This window comes from Sciurus carolinensis, assembly GCF_902686445.1.
Source record: "Sciurus carolinensis chromosome 14 unlocalized genomic scaffold, mSciCar1.2 SUPER_6_x, whole genome shotgun sequence".
NCBI lineage: Eukaryota > Metazoa > Chordata > Mammalia > Rodentia > Sciuridae > Sciurus > Sciurus carolinensis.
Genome location: NW_025920104.1, coordinates 6,889,117 through 6,914,271, shown reverse-complemented (window position 1 = coordinate 6,914,271; position 25,155 = coordinate 6,889,117). Strand labels below are relative to the sequence as shown.

The following is a 25,155-nucleotide window of genomic DNA, read 5'->3' as shown; positions in this document are numbered from 1 at the left end:
GTGACCTTTTGAATTTCTGGGTTCTTACTTGAGAAATTGGTTTTGTTTTTTTCTGTCTACCCTCTTCCCCATTGATAACATAGGAACTAAGGGAAGAATAGTTTCAGGGAACAGTGTGAGTTTAGAGAGATTAAGTAGACCAGGACTGAAAAGGAAACAATGAATATGGCTATTGTATCAGTTTTATTAGGGAGGTTATAAGATAGATTTCAAGAGCTGTCAGATGGGTGAGAAGTAAAGAAGTGAAACCAGAGTACAGCTCATTTTCCAATCATGAGTTGAGCAAGAAAAATTTTAATCTACCAAAATCTGTTCATATTCAGGCAATATAGCAGAGTCATGTGCTTCACCACTTCATTTTCTTGAGGAAAGGGAATAGGGGAAGTAAGTTAAGAAGTGCATTTTACATATAATATGAAGAGGAAAGGGATCCATCCCTGATCTCATGTTTTGGTGACTTAATCTTATGAGTGAAATTTCAGGAGATTTTGTAGAATTCGAGAGTACAAAAAATATATAGAATATTTTAAAGGTAAGGAAGTCAATTAGATATACTTTCTAAAGTACGAGGACTTTTTCTGACTTGGTTATTGTACATAAGCAGACTGTTTTGATGACTGCATGTTCTGCTTGTGGCTCTGAAGAACAGATCTTGAAGTTTGTAGAGCTGCTACTTTCAAGAAACCCTGATCCAAATGTAACTTGTAGGTAAGAGCCTTACTCTTGGTTCAACATGTTGAAGATACTTTTATCATCCTGTTAAACACTTCATAATATGAATTTTTCAAAGTCATAAGCAATGTTTGTTTACTTGGCCAAATGCTTGATGGATGAAATTAGGTCATAAGTTCCTAGTTCCAATTATATAGGAGTACCAAGAGAAGTTGACCTTTCAACTTTTACTTTTAAGAGGAATATTATACACATTTGGACAGAAAAGGAAAAGAGTACATCAAACAATGATTTTCTGTGAAAACACTCAAAAGAATATGATGATCGAGCTAGAGAAGTAAAACCTATTAAGTACTTTCTCTATGTAAGAAGTTTTACACAAATAGTATGAAAACATATTTAAAGGTTTCTATTTGCCTAAGACTTTAGCAATTAATTATACATAGAAAACAAACAAAAAATGTATCTTGCATCTGTTGAAATATCTATAATAATAAAAATGAATACTTTATATGTCTTTAGATAATTCCCAGATAAAAAAGACTTTGCTCTAATTGGAATGATTTCAAGGATAGTCTGTTCTGCTGCCCAGGGGCGATTTGGTAATGTCTAAAAGGATTTTTGATTGTCACACCTTTAAGACATTATTAGCATTTAGTGGATTAGGTCAAAGGGGCTGTTAAATCTTCTATAGTGTGTGGGACAGCCCTCCAAAGAATACAAAACCCAAAATGACAAAGTTGAGAAATCCTGATTTAGTATGAAAAAGGCCAAGATTTATACAGTAGACAATCAATATTTAAACAACTAAAGATTAACATTAACTGGAAAAAAGTCTATATATATAGACTTTTTAGCACATAAATTCACAGGAATTTTAATTCTGTCTTTTATGATATCCCTAATGAGGTGTAACTTTTGAATCCAGTTGCACCTTAAAATCGGGGCACGTACTTCACGACACTAGCTGAAGTACACTTCCAGATGTGTTGTGATTTTGATTTACGTGTTTTGAAGTAGCATAAGATAAGACGTGCCTCTCTGGGTTCAATGGAAAATTAGTTTTTATTGATGTACCTCAGTTTTAAAATTTCTTTTGCTACTTCTCCAAGATATTATAGGTAGTCAAGTCTTTACCATCTCATTCACTTACCATCTTCTAAATTCTGAATGTGAAGTTAAGCAAGCCATTATCATAGGCATTAGATTATTTTTCCTCTCATGAAGTATATGGGATCTTTCAGATACATAGGATATATCTGGAAAAAGATTTCATTTGAATTAAAATAACATGATTATTATCTCATGATAAAATCTATAAAGCAATCATACCATAAGACAATTTTAAAGCTGAAAACCCAAGGAAAGCTAGTGAATTTGAAGCAGCACAAGATTTAGACTGATATGTAATCAAATAAAATACATAATTTTACAGCATGATTAAAGAAAACTGTCTATTTAATTAACAGATATGAGAAATAACTTCAGAAATAAACTTTCAGCTACTTTGTCTTCTTTAATGTTCAGAGCTTGAACTAATACAGTTACTGAATTATGTTTTCTTTATAGTCCTGAAAAGAAAATACCTCATGGCAAATAGTGATTTTTAATCTGCAGATTTTATGAGGATAGCATTAAGTGAATATACAGTGGGGTAGGGATAACATACATCAATATGAAAGGGAATGAAAACATCTCAGGGCTCAAGAATACAGTGAAATTAGGGGAATTGTATAGACAAATTTTATTATTACTAAGTTTCATGTAAAATGTGCCAAAAGATGAATTAGGGAACCTCTATTCAGATATCAGGGAGAAAAAATACATCTTTAGATGAGTTTTCTTTCATTCTATTGACATTCCCTTCTGTTGAGCAACTCTTTTACTGAGAAAAATAACCTTTCCAGAAAATAGCACAAGTGAAGATTTGACCATACAGCTCATAGTTTTCATGAAAGCTGCTTGGCCACATACTTACTAGTTGCAAAAGACATTGAAAACTAACATTTTTCAAACTAAAATGAGACCCCAATTTTTTCTCATAAAGTGAAAGTAATAGCATTCTTAGTGGTCAATCTCTAAACTAGGGAATGAAGTCCCAGTTCTGATGTGTAAAAGTAGCATGGAAACTACTCATTCTGTGGAAAAAGTTCAAAAGACAGGGCCTTAGTTTGTAGATAAAATGGGGGAAATAAAAGGAAAGGAATTACTTGTGTTTGGGACAAAAGGACAATTCTAGGGGTTTGTAGATCTTATAGTGAAAATAAATTACTTGATTCAAATCACTTGGTTCCATTTGTACTAAAAGCCAGTAAATATAATAATTAGAAAAATTTAATTAAGAGGAAACTGATGAATTTCCTATACTTAATTTATTAGAAATCTTTCTGAAATGGTACTGAAAAAATTCTATAATATATAGAAATATATATTATAATTCTATATATTATATATATTTATATATAGATTAAATACATGAAATACTTACAATTTATTCAGTTATATCAGTTTTGAATAATGCATTTAGTTTTGTAACTCACACCTAATTTGTTATAAAGTTCACCAATTGAATCAATAATTTGAGTTACTTTTTAATTTCTAGAACTTGTTTGCTTCTTTTTAAAATCATGGTATCACTTTATAACTCATTTTCTCCTGAAAATATTTTAAGGTTTAGTTTAAAATTTCTTTAGCCAGGTTGGATGGTGTGCATCCAACAGCTGAGACAGTAGGCTGAGACAGGAGGATCACTTCAAAGCCAGCCTCAGCAATGGCAAGGCACTAAACAACTCAGTGAGACCCTGTCTCCTAAATAAAATACAAGCTAGGACTGGGATGTGACTCAGTGGTGGAATGCCCCTTCATTCAATTCCCCAGTATGCCCCAATTTTTCTTTAATATGATAAACATATCATCTAGATGGAGAATTTCTAATTTCTGTAAGTTTATTTCTGTTAGTAATGTGTATAATGCTTCTCATTCATGCCTAGGTGCTAGTCATTAGGTTTAAAATCAGAATGGAGGACTAATTATGAGTTCTAGGAGGTTCCATTAGAGAGAATTTTATATATTTTAAAAACATGGTTTGAGTACTGTGGGTCCATGACTCATAAACTTACATTAGGAATTGTGGTTCTAGGCCATTTTGGAGTATACAACATGAAGAGCTGGTTTATTTTCTGGTTTATCCTTAACCTGAAGATATAGCCCTTTGAGTCTCAGCTGAATTTGTCTTAAGTATAGCTTATCAAGCTCTATACCTTGTATAGACCCAGGGTTGTCAGTTTTGTTCCCCTGGATATATAGGCCACCAAAATCAGCTAAGGCTCATTTTCCCATCTGAACTGGTACATGCTGTTAGGGAAAAAAAAAATGTAAATGCACACTTTATGTCTCAGGCTTTTTGCTATCTAGATTTTGCTTCCTTGGCATCTTAGTTCTACAGTTTTTAAGAAATTGAAATTTGTTTTCATTCAGCTGTTTTATATGCTTTACAATTTTGGTCTGAATTTTTTTCTAACTTGCTATTTATTACTAGAAATAAAATTTAGTATTTTGGATCTTTTTGAATTATTTATTTGTTTATAATTATTTTGTCTATGTCAGTTCTGTTGTTTGTTTTCCATGGAGTTTTTTTTTTTCAAATTTTATTTAAAATCTCATTGGAAATAACATTAATTTAGTATTTCATGATAGACTTTCCATAATTAGTACATAGGAATCTAGCTTGTTCTTTTAATTGTATTTTCTTTTATTATTTTTCTTTTCCCTACTTTGGGACTAATAGTAAAGAGCTGGCAACTCGAAATCTATTTTTATGTATAACTCTCTAGAACACAAATCATATCTTTTGTTTATCTTAAATCTTTCTGTAGAAGATACTTAGCACAGTGTACTGTGTCAAGCCAATATGACAATTTACTGGTTTATTTATTTTGGCTTTAGAATTTTTCTTTGAGAGGGTTATGTTTTTTGTTTTTAAATTAAATTTTAGTTGAATATTTTCTGTATACCAAGTCCCATGTTAATTGTTTTTAAATATTGTCTAAGTAATTCTTATAACTCAGGGGTAGAAGTTATTTGTACAGAACAGAAACTGTGTGCTGACATATGTAAGTGCCTTTGAATGTAGCAGAAATGTGATAAGGATGTTTACAATAATTTAATCCAAATAGCATCTAGCAACAGAATGTACTTATATTTTCCATCATTTTTATCTATATTTAGGAGATTTCAACATAAACCAGTTAAAATAGCATGACTTTTCTAATTGTTGCAAAACACATATTTATGTCAAATTGCCTATATCTGAGTATTTTGTTTTTACTGTCTTTTTCTGTAAATTATAGTAGATAGTGGAATATTTTGTAAACTTGAGTATTTGTAAATATTCAAATTTAAATATTTGTAAATTGTAGTAGGTAGTTGAGTATTTAAAAGTCCACAAACTGTATAGGGAAGTATTGCACAGAAAAATGTTTTCACTTAATTTAGCTTAATTATATTTAGGCCTGAAAAGAAAGTGGCCTTGATTAATTTATTTGGGACTTGGCATTTATGATGTTGTGTGAACTTACTATTTATTTTCTTTTTATATTGATAATGCAATAAAAATGGTATTATAAGTTAAAATCAAGCAGGCCTGTGTTAATTATTGAATACACAAAATAGTTTGAAACACATCTTGAATGAAGTTGGCATTCTTGTTAAGAGTAATGATAAAATTGGAAATATTGTGTGTAATTAACATTTGTTTTTTGTGAGGGTTTTTTTTTCTTGCTCACTGAAACCTTTCTGTGTCTTAAAAAAAGAATAGATTTTTTACATTTAGAAGGCAGTTTTTCTAGCATAAGAGTTTATTTTCAGATTGTTCAGTCATGAGATAAGGGGTTTGTAAAACATTATGACATTTTAATTTCAATAACATATTATCATTGATAAGGTAGCACATATTAAACTGATACCCAAGGTTTTGACCTAATAACTGTTTGGTTGTTACCTTGTTGAATGTTATTGCCTGTTTGAAGAAACAGAAGATGCCATTGGGGAAAATGTTCCTTGCTTTCTTAGAATATAAATTTGGTTGCAAGTGTCACTACAGCAGTTTGGTAGATTTACAGTATTGGCTTTCAATACTAACTTGTTTTCTCTTTTTTAAATTTATTTGTTTTGATTCATTGTACACAAATGGGGTAAAACTGTTGTTTCTCTGGTTGTACACAAAGTAGAGTCTCACCATTTGTGCAATCATACATGTACATAGGATAATGATGTTTGTCTCAGTCTGTTATTTTTCCTACCCGCCCATCTTTTTCCTCTATACAATGTTTCCTTCCTCACTCAAAGAACTCAAAAAACTTTACACCAAGAATACAAATAAGGAAATCAATAAAAAGGCTAAGGAAATGAGCAGACAATTGTAGCATGGGAAGTATGTTACATTACAATATGGGAAATATGTTCATATTTTTAAATGAAGAGGTTGCATCATTCTATAAACTAACCATTCTCTCTTTTTTAATGTGCCATTCATACTGTTGAAAGCAATTCCTATCTCATGTGCACTCCTTCTCTTTAAGCAATCCTCTTTTCTTCCCTCATAGGTTTTAACATGGGCAGCTCGTCAAGGTCATAAAATGTAGTTTTGAAGTTTCTTGAACTTGGAGCTAATAAAATGCTACAAACCAAAGATGGAAAGACACCAAGTGAGATTGCAAAAAGAAACAAACAACTTGAGGTATCATCTATATGTTAAACTAATTTTTCTGTGGTATAGCATATTATCTTATATAGAACTTTTATGTTATTTTATTGGAATTCACAAGTGTAATAATAGTTTTTTCAGCTTTAAATGTATAAATATTTTTTCTCCACCTAATATATGTCTATTAATTTTTCATCTACTAAATCAAAGACATTTATAGTGTGATAAGTTATATAAAAGGATAAAAGTCTTATTCTGTTGCTGATAATGAAAATAGAGTACACTGATATTATAAACTGGTTTAGATTTTTAAAAATTAACTTATGTATTGAAACAGTAAAGTGTCAACATTTGAAGATGTACTTAAAATATTGTTGTATAATTTTAAGTTTTAGATATTAGACAATTTTAAAGTTAAATCCTTTAAGCAACAGTTATTCCTATATGTATGACAAAGTATGTGGTAAAGTGATAATATAATTGGGTATATGATCTGCTGTCATTCAGATTTTAAAGCTGAATGATAAATATTTGCCATATATCAAATTATTTTATGAATACAAACTTTTGGTGTGAATACTAAACTTTTAGTCAGTGACCTGTACTTTCTAAGCATGAGTCAAGTATGGTACTATTGTAAAATTATTAAGCTCAAGAGTTCATAACACTGAGGTTCTGAATTTTAAAGTTTGTGAAATTCCACAAGCTCTGTCATACAACTGTCAGACCACACCACTTAAACTGCATATAAAATAAATTCACTAAATTTTGAGCAATCTAATAAACATGATATAATTTCCAAATAATATGTACATTTCCAAAATTATTCTATAATAGAGACTAATCACTAAAGTCTTGTAAAATTTCAAAAAGAAATCTGGGTGTGGTGGTGCATGCCTGTAATCCCAGCAGCTCCAGAGGCTGAGACAGGAGACTCTCCAGTGAAAGCCAGCTCCAGGAGATTAGCAAGGCACTTAGCAATTCAGAGAGACCTTGTCTCTAAATAAAATATAAAAATGTACTGGGGATGTGGCTCAGTGGTTATACACCCATGGGTTCAATCCCTAGAACAACAAAAACTTTTTTTTGCATTATTTATTCTAATCATTGAAAATTTGGAAACTAAAAATTAGTACATTATTAAATTTTGGATAGATGGCACTGAATTTGATATAATAAATTTATGAACATCAAAGGTTGTATTGAATCATAAATAATTTCTTATAATGAAATTTGATCTTATATTTTGAATGATTACATGACATAGCCTTGACTTTGTAAGAAGTTAGATTGTAAAATTAACAAATTTTCCATATTGCTTTGAGTTATATAGTTGAGATTTGTATACATTTAAGCAAGTTTATCGCTTCCTTCCCTCTTAGCAATGTATTTCAGTTGCTACCTTTATCTTGATCTGAGTCATTTATCAAAATGGCATTTTACTTTTATATTATATATTACTAAAAATGCTACTGTAATTTTACTCTTTTGAATTAGTTATACTCTTCTGCTTATTTTATATCAAGGAACAATTTACTTGGGTTTATAAAAGTTATTCTCAGGGTAACAGGTCATGAATGTTTTGTCCCTTATACCTTGCTAAAATTTTATTTTCCAGTTGAAAAATAATCATGTTATTTCTTTTTAAGTGCACTTAACAGCATATAAAAATATTTACTATATTTGGCTAATTTCTGAAACTTTTCAGGTCTTCAACTTTCTTTGACTTTAAAACCATTAGAAGGAAAGCTTCAAGAGATAACTAAAGAAGAGGCTATTTGTAAACACTTGATAGCAGATTCTGATAAAGGAAAAGATCACATATTTGGGTAACATATTTTAGTTCAAAAGAATTCCTGTAAATAAGTTAAAAATGCATGCTTTTACTACTTATTCCAAATATGGTGTGTTTAAGATATATGATATTTTATAATTTGACAAGCATTTTTAAATACCACTTAGAAATATCTGGGTTTTATGTGCATTGGTCTCCATAATTTTAGAGGGTGTTATTTATGTGTACCAATATTAATCATAACAACTTTGAATTTAAATGTAAACTTAGTAAAATATCAGTAAAATGTATTTGAAGAGAGTCAGCATCTGCATTACTATTCAAACTGTATTATTCCTTGCTTTCTGAGTATTTTATGCACATTACTCATTGTTTAAGTGAAAACTAAAAATATTTTTCCTGAGCACTATTGTTCAGTATACAATTATAAACCATTCTCTACCCCATATAAAGTTGTTCGTTAATTCTTACTTATCACGATTAAAGAAAATTTTACATGCAGATATTTTACAAGTTACATATGTTAATGAGTATTTTTATTTTTAGGAAAGATGAGCTACACTTTGCCATCATTCATTTCCTGTGATATGATTGCTTAGGATAGCCTGCTTTGAGTTGAGAGGACTGCTCAGTGGTTTGCTTTGCTTAGCATTTACAAAGTCCTAGATTCTGTTCCAACCCAGGTGGATGAAAAAAGAATTAAAACTTGCTCAATCCTTGATACAGCATCAAATCTGGAGTGTACATTTAGAAATATATTCTATATGAATTTGTTCTTACTATTCTAATTTTTTTCTTGAAATATAAGTATATATTTATTATTTGTACATTGATAGTCTGTTCTGAAATTGACATTGCTATAAATAAGTATAGTTCATACACAGCATTCAGAGATCTGGAAATATTTTTACATGGTCTTGGACTGGAACATATAACAGGCATTCTAATGGTGAGATTTATATATTTTTATTTGTTGGTTAACATAACATTAAATTTCAATTCATAAAGATGCCTATGAATGAATGCTGTACCTTTTCTGCATAATTTGTAATACATCCCATCTGAAAATGTAATAAATATCCCCAGATTGTATTATTATATTTACATAAAGTATAAGCTCATTGAATTTAACAAGTTTTGCCAACAGTCCAATGCCTCTGTAAATAAAGCCATTTGTTTTTGCAGTTGCTGATCTTGTTGTATATAATACTAGAAGCATGATTTTAAACCAAACAAACATGAGATAAGATTATTCCTCTGATTTTTGACCAAAATATGTTACTTAAACATTTTTCCCCCTAAAGACAATAATAGGTAATGGAAGGTTGCCTTGAATATTAAATTATACCCATATGCCAAGCTTTACCTAGGTACTTTAAGCATACATTTTGGATTTGAGTAGACGAGAATTATGAGGATACTGAAACAATAAATTAGTACTTAAAACAGACCCCCCTTAGGATTATGGACATTTTGTTCAGGTGTTTTAGAGTTGGGTTTTTTTGGGGGGGGCATCAGGGATTAAACTCAGGGACACTCAACCACTGAGCCACATCCCTGACCCTATTTTGTATTTTATTTAGAGACAGGGTCTCACTGAGTACTTAGCACCTCACTTTTGCTGAGGTTCGCTTTGAACTCTTCCTGCCTCAGTCTCCTGAGCCACTGGGCTTAGAGGCATATGCCACCATGCCCAACTAAAGTTGGGTTTTATAGTACAATTTTGAAACTATTTCAAAATTTTGAAACTATTTTTCTATTTGGAGTAATCTTCAGCATAAATATAATTTCTATCCAATTTTATAGAAATGTTTTCATGCCATGTAAGCAAAATTATAATTTGAAAGTCATCATGTTATTTGAATCTGGAAAACTAATTATATTTATACTTTTTGAGGTGAGTATATATTATCTACCCAGTACTAGAGTGCTCTATCTATCCCCTCTGGAAAGTTGGAAGTTGTTTAAGAGTGCAGCAGTTCACTGTCTTATACACACTTAACTACTTCCCTTTGCACTATTTATATTGAAAGGTAATAGGGATTTTTTTTTAACATTTTCTACAGGAAAGGGATATAACTTTAAGACACCTTTTGACCATGAAAAAAGATGAATTTGCAAAGGTTAGTATCATTTTCAAAAACTCTAGTTATACTAATTTTGTTTTAAATTGGACCTTCTTTTATTTTCTATTTCAGTAATCCTAGGGTTACAAACTGATTGATATTTTATTAGGTTCTTGATTAAATATGATTATGAAAAATTTATTAAAAAATCTGATTATAGTATTAAGTTACTTTAAAAGAGTTTAAAGACATGAAGTTGTGTTTTTTTTCCTTTAGGTGGTCATGATATCTCAGTTAAACCCAGTACTTCATTTCCAAATGTGAAATAGATTTGCAAAACAGACTTCTTAGAAAAAAGAAGTGCTCTTTTAAATGTATGTGGATATAAGTATGTGTCTTCCAAATAGTACCACTATTGTTATTTTCTCAAAACTGCCAAGATATTATTTTGTTCACATATGAATACACAACCAGTGGAATCCAAATCATATACAACCACAAGAATGGGATCCTAATTAGGATAAGTTATGTTACTGCCTGCAGCAACTATCCTTTGGATATTTGTTCCTGCCTGCAGCAAAAATCCCACGGGTCTCTTTCCCTGTACATTCCCCATTCCCGTAGGGGCCACAAAATGTCCCCAACCAGCAGGACACAAAGTAAAACATGCACAACTCTACTTGCTTGGACAGAAAGACTTTTATTACAGGAAGAACACTCACTTATATACAGTTAATAAACCAATCAGAAACGTGTTGCCAAGGGGAAGTGAGTCTTGGAATATTACTATTGGTAGCTTAGGCATGGTCTGACAGGGATAGCCAGTGTGCTCATCTTCCTGTTTACAGTGAGAGACAAACTACATGCCCACTGGTGCTGTGCCAGCTGCCATTTTAGCTTGGTCTTAGCTTGGTCTTTGTCGGTTCAACCCGGGCATCGCCAGCCACAAGTTATGGTCCATGTATATACAATATGTCAAAATATTGTCTATTGTCATGTATATCTAAAAAGAACAAATAAAAAGTCATGAATTTGACATTAATATTACTAACAATTAAAAAGTAGTGTGAGAAATATTAGAGATATTTTGATATATAGACTGTGTAAAAAAGCAATGAACTTTGTTATCTGAACACAATAGAAACTTGAAATTATTATAATCACTAATTTTGATTGAAACCTGAAATTATTATTAGAATCACTAATTTTGATTATTACAGAAATCAAAGTAAGCATACTATATCAACTTGTACTCTGTTGTTTTGACTATTATGTCTTAAAATCTAGTAATTGGGTTTGAGTATCTATCACAACTATTATATATTGCAAAAATATTTTAATAGTGTAGATAGCTTTATCAGTCACATTTATAAGCAAACCGTATATTTTAGTATATTATTTTCTAATATGTCTGTTTTTCAAGATGCAGATTTCAGCAGAAAACCTTTTAATGATTTTGAAGATTAAATTATTCTAGTATAATTATCTTAACTACACTTTAAAATTATTTCTACTTAGTTTGGGATTACCAATAATGATCAGCAGAAAATTCTGGCTGCTGTTAAAGAACTGGAGGTAGAAGAGATACATTTTGGAGAGTTACCTGAAGTGGCAAAGTTGGAAGTCAGGTAAAGTTAACTTGTCAATTTATATTAATATTATGTAGAATCAACTATTCTTGTTTAATTTAATATTGATAATGTCTGTCATTTGATTTTATTATATTATTTTCTCAAGGAAAGAGATTTTGAAATATTCTTTGTTCAAAAATAGGATACCCTTTGTAAAGTCAATTTTTATAGTTATTTTACTAAGAAGCAAACCAGCGCACCGTCTTAACTCATGTTGAAACATTAATGTTTTATTTTTTATTGCATCTTGTTAAATCCGACTATATAAGAGATACTATGCTTTTCCTAGTATAGTTCTTACACTGTTTAAATTATTTTAGATGTCAAACAGAAAAAAAATTACAGTACTAATATTTTTTCTTAATAAGAAAACATTTCTCACATGATCTTGGATATATTTTTAGCCTTTTTATGTGAGATATTATATTATAAAGGTAGAAATTTCATTTCCAATAATGTAAAGTTGTTAAGCATGGATTACTAATAATCCAAAGTCTATTTGATTTAATTAATAAATTATAGAGAAGTGAATATTTTTTAACTTTTTATTTTAAAAGAATTGTAGACTCACATATTTCAGAGAAAAAATGGGAGGTCCCATGCATCCTCACACAGTTTGATCCAGTGTTCATATCTTACATAACTGTAGTGTAATACCCAAACCTGACAATCTGCAGAGCTTATTTCATTCTTACCAGTTATACATGCATTTATTAGTGTGTATATATTTAAGTATGTAATTATATCATATATAGTTTCATGTAACCACTGTCAACACTTACAATATTCCTGTACTACTGGCTTCCTCATCCAACCCCATTATTGCCATACTCATCCCTTTCCCCATTTTAACACCTAGCAAACAATAATTTTTTCTTCATCTTTATAATATTCTTTCATGAAAGTTATATAAATAGAATTATGCAGTAAATGTCTTTTAGAAATTGACTTTTTGCGATCATTTTTAAGTTCAATCAATGTTGTTGCATTTATCAGTAAAATACTTTATTCCTTTTTGTGGATGAGTAGTATTCCATGGTATGTTTTAACCATATTTTAATCATTTACTGATTGAGGGATATTTAAGTAGATTTTAAAATCTGATTATACCAAATTAAGCTGCTGTGACTAAGATTCTTTTCTAAAGTAAGTTTTCATTTCTCTTGGTAAAATATTCAGGAGAGCATTTTAAAGGTTGCATGGGAGCTACACTTATGTTGTTTTGTTTTTATTAACTAGTCCCCTTTTTTCCAAAATGTAGTATTGTCTTATGTTTACACAACTATATATTAGTGATCCAGTTTCTCTGCATACTCATCAGCATTTGGTGTAAGCACTAAATATTTTTAGACATTTCTATAGGTGTGTAGTGATGGATCGTTGTAATTTTATTTGCATTACCTAAAGGATAAAGGTGTTGAATATCTTTTCATGTCTTATTTGCTATCTGTGTATCATTTCTGGTGAAATGTCTCTGTCTCTTGTCCATTTAATTTTGTATGTATTGTTTTATAGCATTGATATTGGGAATTTGTCTAAATTCAAGTCTTTTTTTGGATTTCTGCTAATGTTTTTCTAAGTCTGTAATTTTTATTTTCATCTTAATGGGGTCTTGCATAGAGCAAAATTTTTAATCTTCAGGGCTAGCATTTCCCTCTTATAGATCCTACTTCTAGTGTCAAGATTAAAAAAATTAGATTCTAAATTTTTTCAAGTAGATTTTTAGTTTTTCCATGGTACATTTTTTAGTTCATTTTTGTGACTGTATGGTACACGCTGAAGTTCATTTGGTGGCTGTGGATGTCCAATTGTTCCAGCACTGTTTGTTAAAAAGTTTATTCCTTCTGCAGAATTGGTTTTCATTATTTTTTAAAACTTAATTGGACATATTTGTGTAGAGTCTTCTGGGTTCTCTATTCCAGTTTCTTCAGGTGTCTGTCCCTCTGTAAGTACACATTGACTATGTACCCTTATCTGAAATGCTTGGATCAGAAATAGTACAGATTTTTTGAAGCGTTTTTGAATTTGGGAAATTTCCATAGATGCTACCTGTTGAGTATCCCTAATCCAAACATCCAAAGTGCTCAGAAATTTGATTGAGATTTCAGATTTTCCAGTTAGGGATGTTCAATTTTTACCATACCGTCATGATTATTCTCAAAGTATATGGACAGACTTAGCATTAGGAAAAATTATTCCTATCATTTTATTCTTTCCAAAATTTGTCTTGGCTATCCTGGAACATTTTTCTTTCATATATAATTTAAATTAAACAATTCTATGTCTACAAATTTTTTTCTGACTTTTTTTAGTAATAGCACTAATCCTTTGCAAAATTGACATCTTAACTATGTTAAGTCTACTAAATTCATGAACATACAAGTTCAAGGTTTTTTTTAATCAGCATTTTGTAATTTTTATTGCATAAATCTAACTATACACAGAATTGAAGCCTTTCATTATCTTTAAAGCATTGTTAGTGGTATTGACTTTTTATTTGTTTCCACTTGCATTTCATTTATATCCTCTGTGAGTATTTCAGCTTTGCTGAACTCACTTACTAGATTTAGGAGTTTTTTTTCCCCTAGGTTCTTTGAGATTTTATATAGAAATAGTTTGCTATGCAGAGAAATCTGATAATTTCTTTCTTTCCAATCTTTGTGCCTTTTATTTCTTTTTCTTGCCTTATTACAGTGCTCAGAACTTTCAATATTTTGTTGACTAAGAGAGGTGAGTAATGGGCATTCTTGTCTTCTCATTTTTAAGGGAAAATCACTCTTTTTTTGTGGTGCTGGGAATCAAACTCAGGGACTTGTACTTGCAATGCAAGCACTCTACCGACTGATCTATCTCCCCAGCCCCTCTAATTACTCTTGTGATTTGTTATTATGTTCACATAAAAGGCTGAATTACAGTTAATGGTTAGGGAAAAAATGTACTTTTTTTCCCATGGAACTCACTGAACCTCTGAATTGTATGTAAACTCAAGAGTCTGTAGACCTCAGAATAAATATCCTTGTAAGACCTGCATTATCTATTGCTTACTAGTGTTTGCCACCTGCCTCTCATACTAATTGCAGTCATTATCATAATTAAGTCTGCTTGAATGCCAGCTGTTTGGAAGACAAAATGCTTTATATTGCCTCCTGCAGACCTTCTGAAAGTCCTTTTGTCATTCTAGAGATATGGAAACATTTGGCTCAAGATTAGGCTTGTGCAGGATCATAAAGCTAGTAAGTGTGGAAGTTGATTCCAAACTCCACTTGAGTCTTGATGCAAGAGTCTGTGCTCTTAATTATTATGCCATAGTGTTTTCTCTCCATCCCTATTCTCCTTACCACCCATCCTCAAATTCAGTTCTCTGCTTGGTGTCAACTTTAATGGAAAGGAGATAACTGAGAATCATTCTAGATTCTTCCTATTATTTTGCATGCAATCTATCATGAGATTTTCAGTTTTTTATCCTAGAAATTTCTTAAACTATCACTCAACCTCCTGCTTCCAATGATACTGTCAGATCCTTAGTTTAACCTTCATCATCTCTTTGATGCATCTTTCTATTAGTCTCCCAGTGATTCTCTCTACTTTTGTTTTTGTGTTACTCTAAGCCACATCACTCTCCTAATAAACTTTCTTTTTCAAAAGCCTGATTTTATACTTTTTTTGTTTAAAATGCTTCAATAACTCAGTTATAAATCTCATTTACAAACTAGTATTATTTGTTGGTGAGGATTGGAAAAAATAATATATGTAAAAATAACTAGTGGTTTGTTCATATAGGAGATATTCAAATGTTGGTTCTTTTATCTTTCTTTTTCATGTCCCTTCAGGTAATAATTTTATAGTTGTGTCTTTACATTCATCTTGAAATATAAGATCCTTAAGATTTAAAACTTATTTTTCACATTTTTATAATTGATATAGTTCAAGGTCTAATTCAGTTCCTAATACATATTACCTAATGTATAAATATTTTTAAAGGATCTATAATTTTATAACTAGATTTTGTATCTAGCCCAGTAGAAGGAAGTAAATTGCTCTTAAGTGATTTCTATTTATTTGCTTCATGTCTTTAGTGCTGATGAGTACCTCAACTTTCTTCTGAAATTAAACAGTGTGGCCATTTAATATCAGCTGTTCAGAATATCATTACTAAATTACCTGTAAATCCTCATAAGGTATTCTACCAAAATTATTATGTGAAAAAGTCTGAACACTGAAGAACACTCCAAATAAGTTCATGATATTTCAGTAAAAAGTACTGATCTGGTAAAATATCAGTTGTTCAATGTAATATCAAATTAAGTAAATTAATTTAATATTATTCCTTTGCATACTAATTAGTTGAAAAATACTGTGTTCTCACCCACAATCAAAGAAAAATGAATAAGACCAAAAATTAAACCAATCCCTGTAATGAACTTCCCATTTGTCTTTAAAGGGGATTTAATTGTTTAAAATATAAAGTGAGAAGAGACCCAAATGAAAGTTGAAACAAAACAGTGTGTTGAGTGTTATTAAAAACTATTACCAATATAAAGTTGTTTTAGTGAAGGAAGTTTTAGTGAGAAAATAAGTGACCTAAAAAAACAAACTTATTTTTTAGTTATTCACAGTTTTTTTAGCTGTCTGTTTGAATAAAAATTTTTAAATGGATTTGTTTTCCTATGATCTTATATAATATTAATATTGGAATCATTTATTCAAATATTATATTATTTTCCATGCTATCTGTACCTATATTTAGGAAATACATTTAGCAAGCTGATTCTATGTACAAAATTACTGAATTATTTGTATGAAATTACTATATATATAAAATTACTGACTTATTTTTGTGTCAGGATTTATCCTAGAAAAAACAACTTCTCAATTATATAATTCAGTGTTTAGAAATTTTGTGTGACAATTATGTATATAAAGTTGAAAAAAATTATTTCTATTAATTAAAATGTGACTTTTGAAATTATTAACAGATAGTCCTGGAATGGGTTTCTCCCAAGAATTTTACTTCAGTTTGTGAAGAACTTGTTAGTAATGTTGAAGATCTAAGTGAAGAAGTTTGCAAACTAAAATACTTAATTCAGAAGATATATATTTAACATTAAAAGGGGGGAGGGTAATTATGCAAAATGGTTCACAACAAAAGATGCTAAATAGTGGAGCAGTTCTAATGAGAGCAGTGAGTGGAACATGGAGACAAGTGGGAAAGGACAGTTTTCAAAGGAAGGAATTCACACAACAAACAAACTTTTGTGGTCATTAAGGAATGCATACTACAGAAGCACGCCCCTTTCATCTTTTTGGTTGGCTAGGGAAAAGGGGTTACCCCAGTGATATTCTTTCTAGTTAGAGTTCACCAGGTTAATATTCTCAGTGAAACTGGTGGCACACCTTTCAAAAACATTCTAGCAAGATGTGTCAAGGACTATAAAAACATTTCTGTCTTCAGTAGTAGTTTATTCCAAAATTGTTTGTAACATAAGTGTCATATACTAGGAAAATAGTTTGACAATTTATGGTATACTTTTTTGTTTTAATGTTCACAGCCAGGTATCAGGTAGGTAACTTAGGACTGTAGAGTCCATATGGATGCACAAGGCTCTTGGTTCAATCCTCTGCACCAAAAACAGAGAAAATGATGTTCACCCAGTTAAAAAATTAATGAAGATCAAATTATTAGACTGTTAAAGATAGAAATTTCTATTTATAAATTATTTATGTGCAGTGATATAGTTGTAAAAGGCCAAAATGAAATATACCTGTTAATACAATTATGGATGAAATATTCCTTCTATTGACCAGACTCTATATTAATTTGTAATTTAAATTGTGTTTTTTAAAGAGTGTGGTGATTTTTGTTTCTGCTTTTGTATTCACATAGAAGTGTATATTTGATTTTATGGACAGGTGATTTAAAGAAAATTGGCTATACCAAGATCTAAACTGCTGAAATAGGAACCTTTGTTGAAGGAGAAGAGAGAAGAGGAAAACATTTAAAGGTATCTATGGAACTCACTTCTGAGTTCTTCATGTGTATTTAATGAAAAAAATATTTATTTCTATAAAGATTTTGCAATGCATATTAGGTGAAAGTTAGGCTGTATATTAAAATTTACACCTTCAACCTGTAATTCATTCAATGCGTTCACTAATATTTATCAAAAAAGGTATTTTGCTCAAAATAAATTTTATACATGTCCCAGGTAATTTGTCATTCAGACTATAACATAATATTTAACCAGAAGGAGTTTTTAAAGTGAGAATAAAAAAGTAGTGAAGCAAATTCTACAAAGTAATGGTGGGGAAATTATATTGTAAATGGGGAAATGAGCAGTAAATTTTATAATTCTTTGAGAAAGTAACTCCTTGTCAGTGAAAGAGGCATCTTAGAAGTTGTGTTCTGACTTTATTCATTCACCTGACATAGGACTGCCTGCTGTATGCCAGGCCCCTCTTCTGAAAAAGCTAGATAGAGACTAAACTGACTGAGGACAAAAATTATGGCTCCATTTATCTCTAATTTACCTAGAAGAATTTATTTTAACTTAATGTGATATTTTTCAGGGTGATCCAAGGAAAATTTGGAATGATTTTTGTATAGAAATTTCCTACAAAGCATCAGCTTTTAAAAATATCTTCTCAGTAGTAGATGGACACAATACCATTATTTTATTGATTTATTTTATGTGGTGCTGAGGATCAAACCCAGGGCCTCATGTGTGCCAAGTGAGCACTCTGCCACTGAGCCATAACCCCTGCCAAAAGCATCAGCTTTAAATGTAGAGAATTCCCTAAGACATACTTTCCTCAAGGTTCGTTATTAATTTGGTTTCTCCAGTTCAAAGTTACAAAGATGGGGTGGATAAGTGGGGAAACATATGGAGCCTTTGACATAAAATTGGGGAGAGAACCAGAGAATTCTGAAATGAGGAAATTAAGCATTGCTTTAGAGACTTATTGACTTTAAAACATAGATAATGCAATCAGGTATCATAATATTTATTTTGATAATGTGTATCTGTAAAGAGAAATATCATCTTTTCTTGTTCTTTTTTTTGTGCCAGAGATTGAACTCAGGGGTACTGGAGCACTGAACAACATCCCCAGTCCTGTTTTTTTATTTTATTTAGACACAGGGCCTCACTGAATTGCTTAGAGCCTCACCATTGCTGAGGTTGGCTTTGAACCTTTCAATCCTCTTGCCTCAACCTCCAAGCTGCTAGAATTACAGGTGTGAATCACTGCACCTGGCAAAAGAATTTTTATCTTTATTTAGCTACATAGAAGACCTTCTTTTTCAGTGACCTTGTGTATCAAGAATTTATAGATTTCTGTATAAGGACTAGTGTTGAGAACACATTTATTAGTTTATAATAATATCAGGTTCAGTTCTTTGGGTGGGAAAATCTTAATTTTTGAGCAAACTTTTGAAATTTTTTCTTTTGATTAGTTTTCAAGTAGTAATTATCATAATGGGATTTAACTTAGGAATTATTATGGCTTCCAGGTTTGGAATATATTATTATGCTTGTTAAATTTATAATGTTTCAAAGTTTACCAATAATAACTGAAGAAGATTTAAAGAAAAAAAGAAACATGAGTTATCACAGATAAATCTGTGGAGGTAACAGAAAGGGTGGGGGTAGTCAAGGCTAGATATTAACACCACATCACTCTTTTTCAAACCAGCACAGTGACAGCTTCTGTCAGAAAGGGTCATTATAATTAATTGGTTAAAAAAGGAATAACTGTCTCAGGATTCAGTAAATGGAGCATCAGTGTCAAAAAGGAATCTTGTTGAGTGAAAGCTTTTAGAACTTACACCAAGATGACAGTCTTAATGAGATTGGCATTGCAGTTTGTTTTTCTGCTATAAGTTTAAAATTAATTTTGCAGGCTTTTTAAGTAAATATTTACACTGTAGAATTTAGAAGTTATTACTTCTGGTGATTTGAAAGTATTTATATCACCACTCCCACACAGGATGTTTCTAATAAATATTACTCTATAAATCCACCTGATTCATTTTGTTTCCATGATCTTTTGGTTTCTGCTTATTCTCTTCCTGCTTACCCACACAGTAGCCATTTCTCCTTTCCTTTTCTCTCCTTCCTACCCTCATTTTTCTCTGCCTCCATCCCTGTCTCCTTATTTCCCCATCCCCACACTGAATGAGGCTTCTTTCACACATTATTTGTTAAAGGACCACTTCAGTTTTTATTGACATGTGTTTCCTGCAATTATATTTAAATAAAGTATTTCATTTCTATCATGAGCATTTTTTCTTCCAATTTTGGTTCAGTTTTGTATATTGTAGATTTGTTACAAGAATGGTTCACTCTTTTTTAAGACATTAGTTGATATTTAATATGAAAAGAAATAAGTATCAGTTGTTATTCCTTACAGGTAAAATACAAAATTTAAGTTATAATTAAAGAAACTTTATCTCAAGACATAAAAACACCAGTTTAAAATGTGATAATCTATGAAAGTACTTATTTTTAATGTAAAACTAATAATTTATATTAATGGGATAATGGTGAAGAACTGTATTTCAAGATGTGTTCACTTTAAATCTTCATTAGAATCTTGAGTTGCCTCCCTCTATATCAAGTGAATTAATATGGATGTATTTTTCAGATCTTAAAAGAGGTCTTATTTTCATTTTTTTGTATATTAACTCTTTTTTCCATTCTAAATATTAGCTGCAAAATGAATGGGTGAAAGATCCAACTTGTATACCATTAATGGAAGAGGTATCTACATGAAAGAGTAGAATTTTGAAGAGGAAAGCTATTACAATATGTGGATTTGGGCTGATTCTTTTCAATTGCAAGCTAACATTTCAGAGAATATAACCCTAATATTTGTTTTAAAATTATGTATGTAGATCTTATTCAAATTATCCCCATATTGCTTTTAATAGCTATCTGTGGTACAATATCACTTATTCTTTGCCTATATTACATAGAAGAATTATGAAAATATAAAGGAGAGAAATTTTCTTTAGAAAGTGATTTGTCAATTTGAGTTGGAAATACAGTTTATTATATTCTGTTAATTTTTATCAAGCAGTAAATTATACATAAACATGTAGTTTGAACACTTAGTTTGAACACACAAGTAAATCACAATCAAAAAAGTTTTATCTAATATTCTTTTGTTTTAAATTGTGTTCAATTGTCATAGATAATCTTAGAGACTTTGTGAAGAGTTCATAAATCAATAACTTTACTTTAGTCCTTATTTACCCCCTTCTGTTACTACAAAATAAGGACTTTCTTGCTGCATTTTTTAAGTTATATATTTAGAATATTATTGATTTTGAAAGCATTTCAGAAAATGCAAAGGACAAAGGTAGGATGTAAAAATTTTTAATTGTAGATTAAGTACATAGGAAAAATATTCCAAATGTAAAGTACAAAAGCAGAAAATCAGAAGAGTATGAAAAGCACAAAGTACATTAATATTTTTCATGTAAAGTATATCTGAAATATCATAAAACATAGGTATAACATTCTGAGGGATATTCTGAAAGTGGAATTTGACATGTATTCTCTCACATCTAAAATAAGATTTATTTTATCATAATCAAAATATTGATATTCATATTTAAAAAAATGAAGTGAATAACAGTCCAAATTTAACAGGCACAATTGTATTTAAATCTTGCATGCTTAAAGCATATGCAGTCATCTAAAATTACTTGAGAAGTAAACATCAAGCAAAGTTAAAGAATTCTTGAAAAAATTTATAATGTGTTTTTGTTGTTGTTGTTGTTGTTTTGCTGGGGATTGAACCCAGGGCCTTGTGCTTGTGAGGCAAGTACTCTACAAACTAAGCTATATCCTCAGCCCCTCATGATGTTTTTAAATTTTTTTCCATATCTTTGAAAATGTGGAATGTGTACTGCTAAAATATAAACTGATCATATTGTAAAAAAATATCAGGGGTTTTCTTGGGAAAGGGATATATGACCAGTCAATATCTGAATGTCTGTGATAAGCCCTTCATAAATATTTTTTTTACATCATAGAATAATGTCATGAGGAATAAATTCTATTTTATAGAAATTGAGTCTTAGAGACACTGTTGAAGTAAATATCACTAAAAATACCAGCTGGGAGTTTGTCATTATTTACTGTTTAAATTTAAATACCATGCTCTTTCCAGCATTCATTCATTCATTCATTTATTCATTCAAATACTTACTGACCACTACCCATGTGTCCCCCATTTTAGGAAATCAATGATTCCTGCCCTTATTGTAGAACTTACATTTCAATGGAAATAAACTACAAAGCATAAGATACCATAAATACTTTTATAAAAATTATACAAGGTGAAATAGGAAAGTGCAGGATGAAGGTAGTATGTTAGAGAGTAGTGAGGAATGACCTCACAAACTTCAGGTCTTTTGTGAGAAATAAAAAGATTACAGAGCAAGGACTGTGGTTGTAGCTCAATGGTGGGGCACTTGCCTGACATGTGAGGCATTGGGTTTGATTCTCAGCCCCATGTATAAGTAAGTCAGTAAATAAATAAAATGAAATAAAGGAACATTGACAAATAGAAAGTTTACAGAGCAAACCATGCAGACATCTGTATGAATCCATTCAAGAACACAAACAGGCAAAAATATCACTACTGTGCTGAAATGCTCCAGAAACTGCAAGGAACCCCAAAGGGCTACAATCAGTGAGTGACTAAAGCAAATACTAACTCAGAAACAAGAGGAGCCTCTTAGCTTTAAATTAAGTGAACTTAGAAATCATTGACACATTTTGAATAGAGAACAGATCTGATGTATATTTTAAAAGCATCTCTAAGACTGCTACTTTAAAATAGGCTAGGCTAGTGTGGAAGCTGTGGGACTCTCTAGGAGTCTGCTACAATGAGATAGTAATGCAAACAGTGGAATCAGCTGTGCCCAACACAGACTTTTAAAGAACCAAAAGTATTTACTTACAACCAAACACCAATAGCCTAAGATAACTTTTTTGGCTTAAATCACCAGAAGGATAAAATTGCCATGTACATCAAAGTAGAGATGTCTTTAAGATAGATATTAACTAGGATAGAAAGCAAGAATGCCAGAAATATCCTACATCTCAGTTTTGCTAGGAGTTACTTTGTAATTTGCATAAAAATTCAACAATACATACAATATCTAAAATTCCAAGACAAAGGGTTTTTTTAAAAACTGGGTGTGTTAACAAAATGATTTATGGAGATCTGTAAAGTAGAAAAATAGGAATAGGGAGGAGGGAGGGGAAAAGTGGTCATTAGGGACTTAAGTGGAGTAAATGAAATTCCTGCATATATGACCATGTTAAAATAATCCCAACTAATAGGTGCAACTATAATGCACCAATAAAAGGAAAAAAACAAATAAGGATATTAAAAGAAATAAAGCTTAAAATACCTGCACAACAACTTAAATTTGAAAACAAGTTTTGAAATGTAGGTCTTATTTTTCTTTTTTATCATTTTATTATAGATGCAATATTGGGGTTCATTTCTACATAATTATACAAGCATAGAATATAATTTTCTCCAGGTTACTCCCCCTTTCCCACTCCTCCCCCTTCCTTTCCTTAATCTTATCTTTTCCCTATTATTAATATTTTTAATTATTGTAATATGGATGTATGTAAATTTGAAATTTATTATGGTATAGTCATACATGTGTATGGAAAGTTTGATCATTCTCTAAAATAAAGATATTATTGAAAGGAAAATACAAAATATGTTTTAAAGAGGAATGTAAAACAATTTAAGATCTATTAGCAAGGATAATTTCCCTAGGTATTTTGCTTAGGATACTAAATATACAATTAGAAGATAATTGATATGAGCAAGCTCATAACATTTTTCATACACAACAAATGCAAGTTATAAAATATGAATAAAGAATGCATTATAGGAACTTATAGATTTTAATATTGAAAAATAGCAAATTCTATAAAACAAATCATATATATATGTTTCATTCTCTTTAGATATACATGACAGTAGAGTGTATTTTGACATATTGTACATACATGGAGTATAACTTATTCTATTTAGGATTCTATTCTTGTGGTTGTACATGTTGTGGAGTTATTGTGGTCTTGTATTCATATGCAAGGATAAGAAAGTTATGTCTCATTAATTCTACTGTGTTTTCTATTCCCCTATGTGCTCCCTTCCCTTTGTTCCACTTTGTCTAATCCAGTGTACTTCTATTCTTCCCCTGCTCATTCTTCCTTATTGTGGGTTAGCATCCACAAAGCAGAGAGAACATTTAAGCCTTTGGGTTTTTTTGGGATTGGTTTATTTCATTTAACATGATATTCTCCAGTTCCTTCCATGTACTGGCAGATACCATAAATTCATCCTTCTTTATGGCTGAGTAATATTCCATTTTGTGTCTATATAACACATTTCCTTTATCCATTCATCTGTTGATGGGCACCAGGGTTACTTCCATAACTTGATTATTGTGAATTGAGCTGCTATAAACATTGATGTGACTGCATCAGTGATATATTCTGATTTTAAGTCCTTTGGGTATAAACTGAAGAGTGGAATAACTGGTTCAAATGTTGGTTCCATTCTAAGTTTTCTAAGGAATCCCACACTGCTTTCCATATTTGTTGCACCAATTTTCAGTCCCACTAGCAATGTGTGAATGAATCTTTTTTTTCCATATCCCTGTCAACATGTATTGTTACTTATATTCTTGATAATTGCCATTCTGACATGATTTTATATTGTTAAATAATTTTTTCTAAATACCTTTCCTGAGATTTTTCACCCAATTAGAAGGCAAAATTTGTGACTCTTGATATATTTGTTTTCTACCTATAATGAAAACCAATTTTAGGACATATTTTTACTACAAAAAGAAGCACTTCACCACTTAGCTCTTACCCACAAATCTATCACACCATGCCTCTCAGCCCTGGGGAGCACTAGTCCACTTTCTTTCTGTACAGGTTTGCCTAATCTGTACATCTGACATCAATGAAATCAATAATATGTGATCTCATGTCTTTTAGCTGTTCTTTATATTTTCACACAATGTTCTATAGTTTTCAGAGTATACAGTTTGCTCTTCTTTTGTTAGGTATATTCCCAAGCATAACTTTATGTGTTAATTTTTAATTTCATTTTCAATTGGTTGAGTACTAGTCTCTTTTTCATATATATATTGATTCCTTTGACACTGCTGAGTTTATTCTTTTAAATAGAGTTTTAGCACATGTCTTAGAATTTTCCATATGCAAGCTCATATTCTGT

At 30.7% G+C, this 25,155-nt stretch overlaps 1 pseudogene; it reads left to right on the top strand.

Moving 5' to 3' along the window:
• The first annotated feature begins 6,284 nt into the window (after nt 1-6,284).
• On the top strand, nt 6,285-20,729 carry LOC124973163 (ankyrin repeat, SAM and basic leucine zipper domain-containing protein 1-like; annotated as a pseudogene).
• The last annotated feature ends 4,426 nt before the right edge of the window (nt 20,730-25,155 follow it).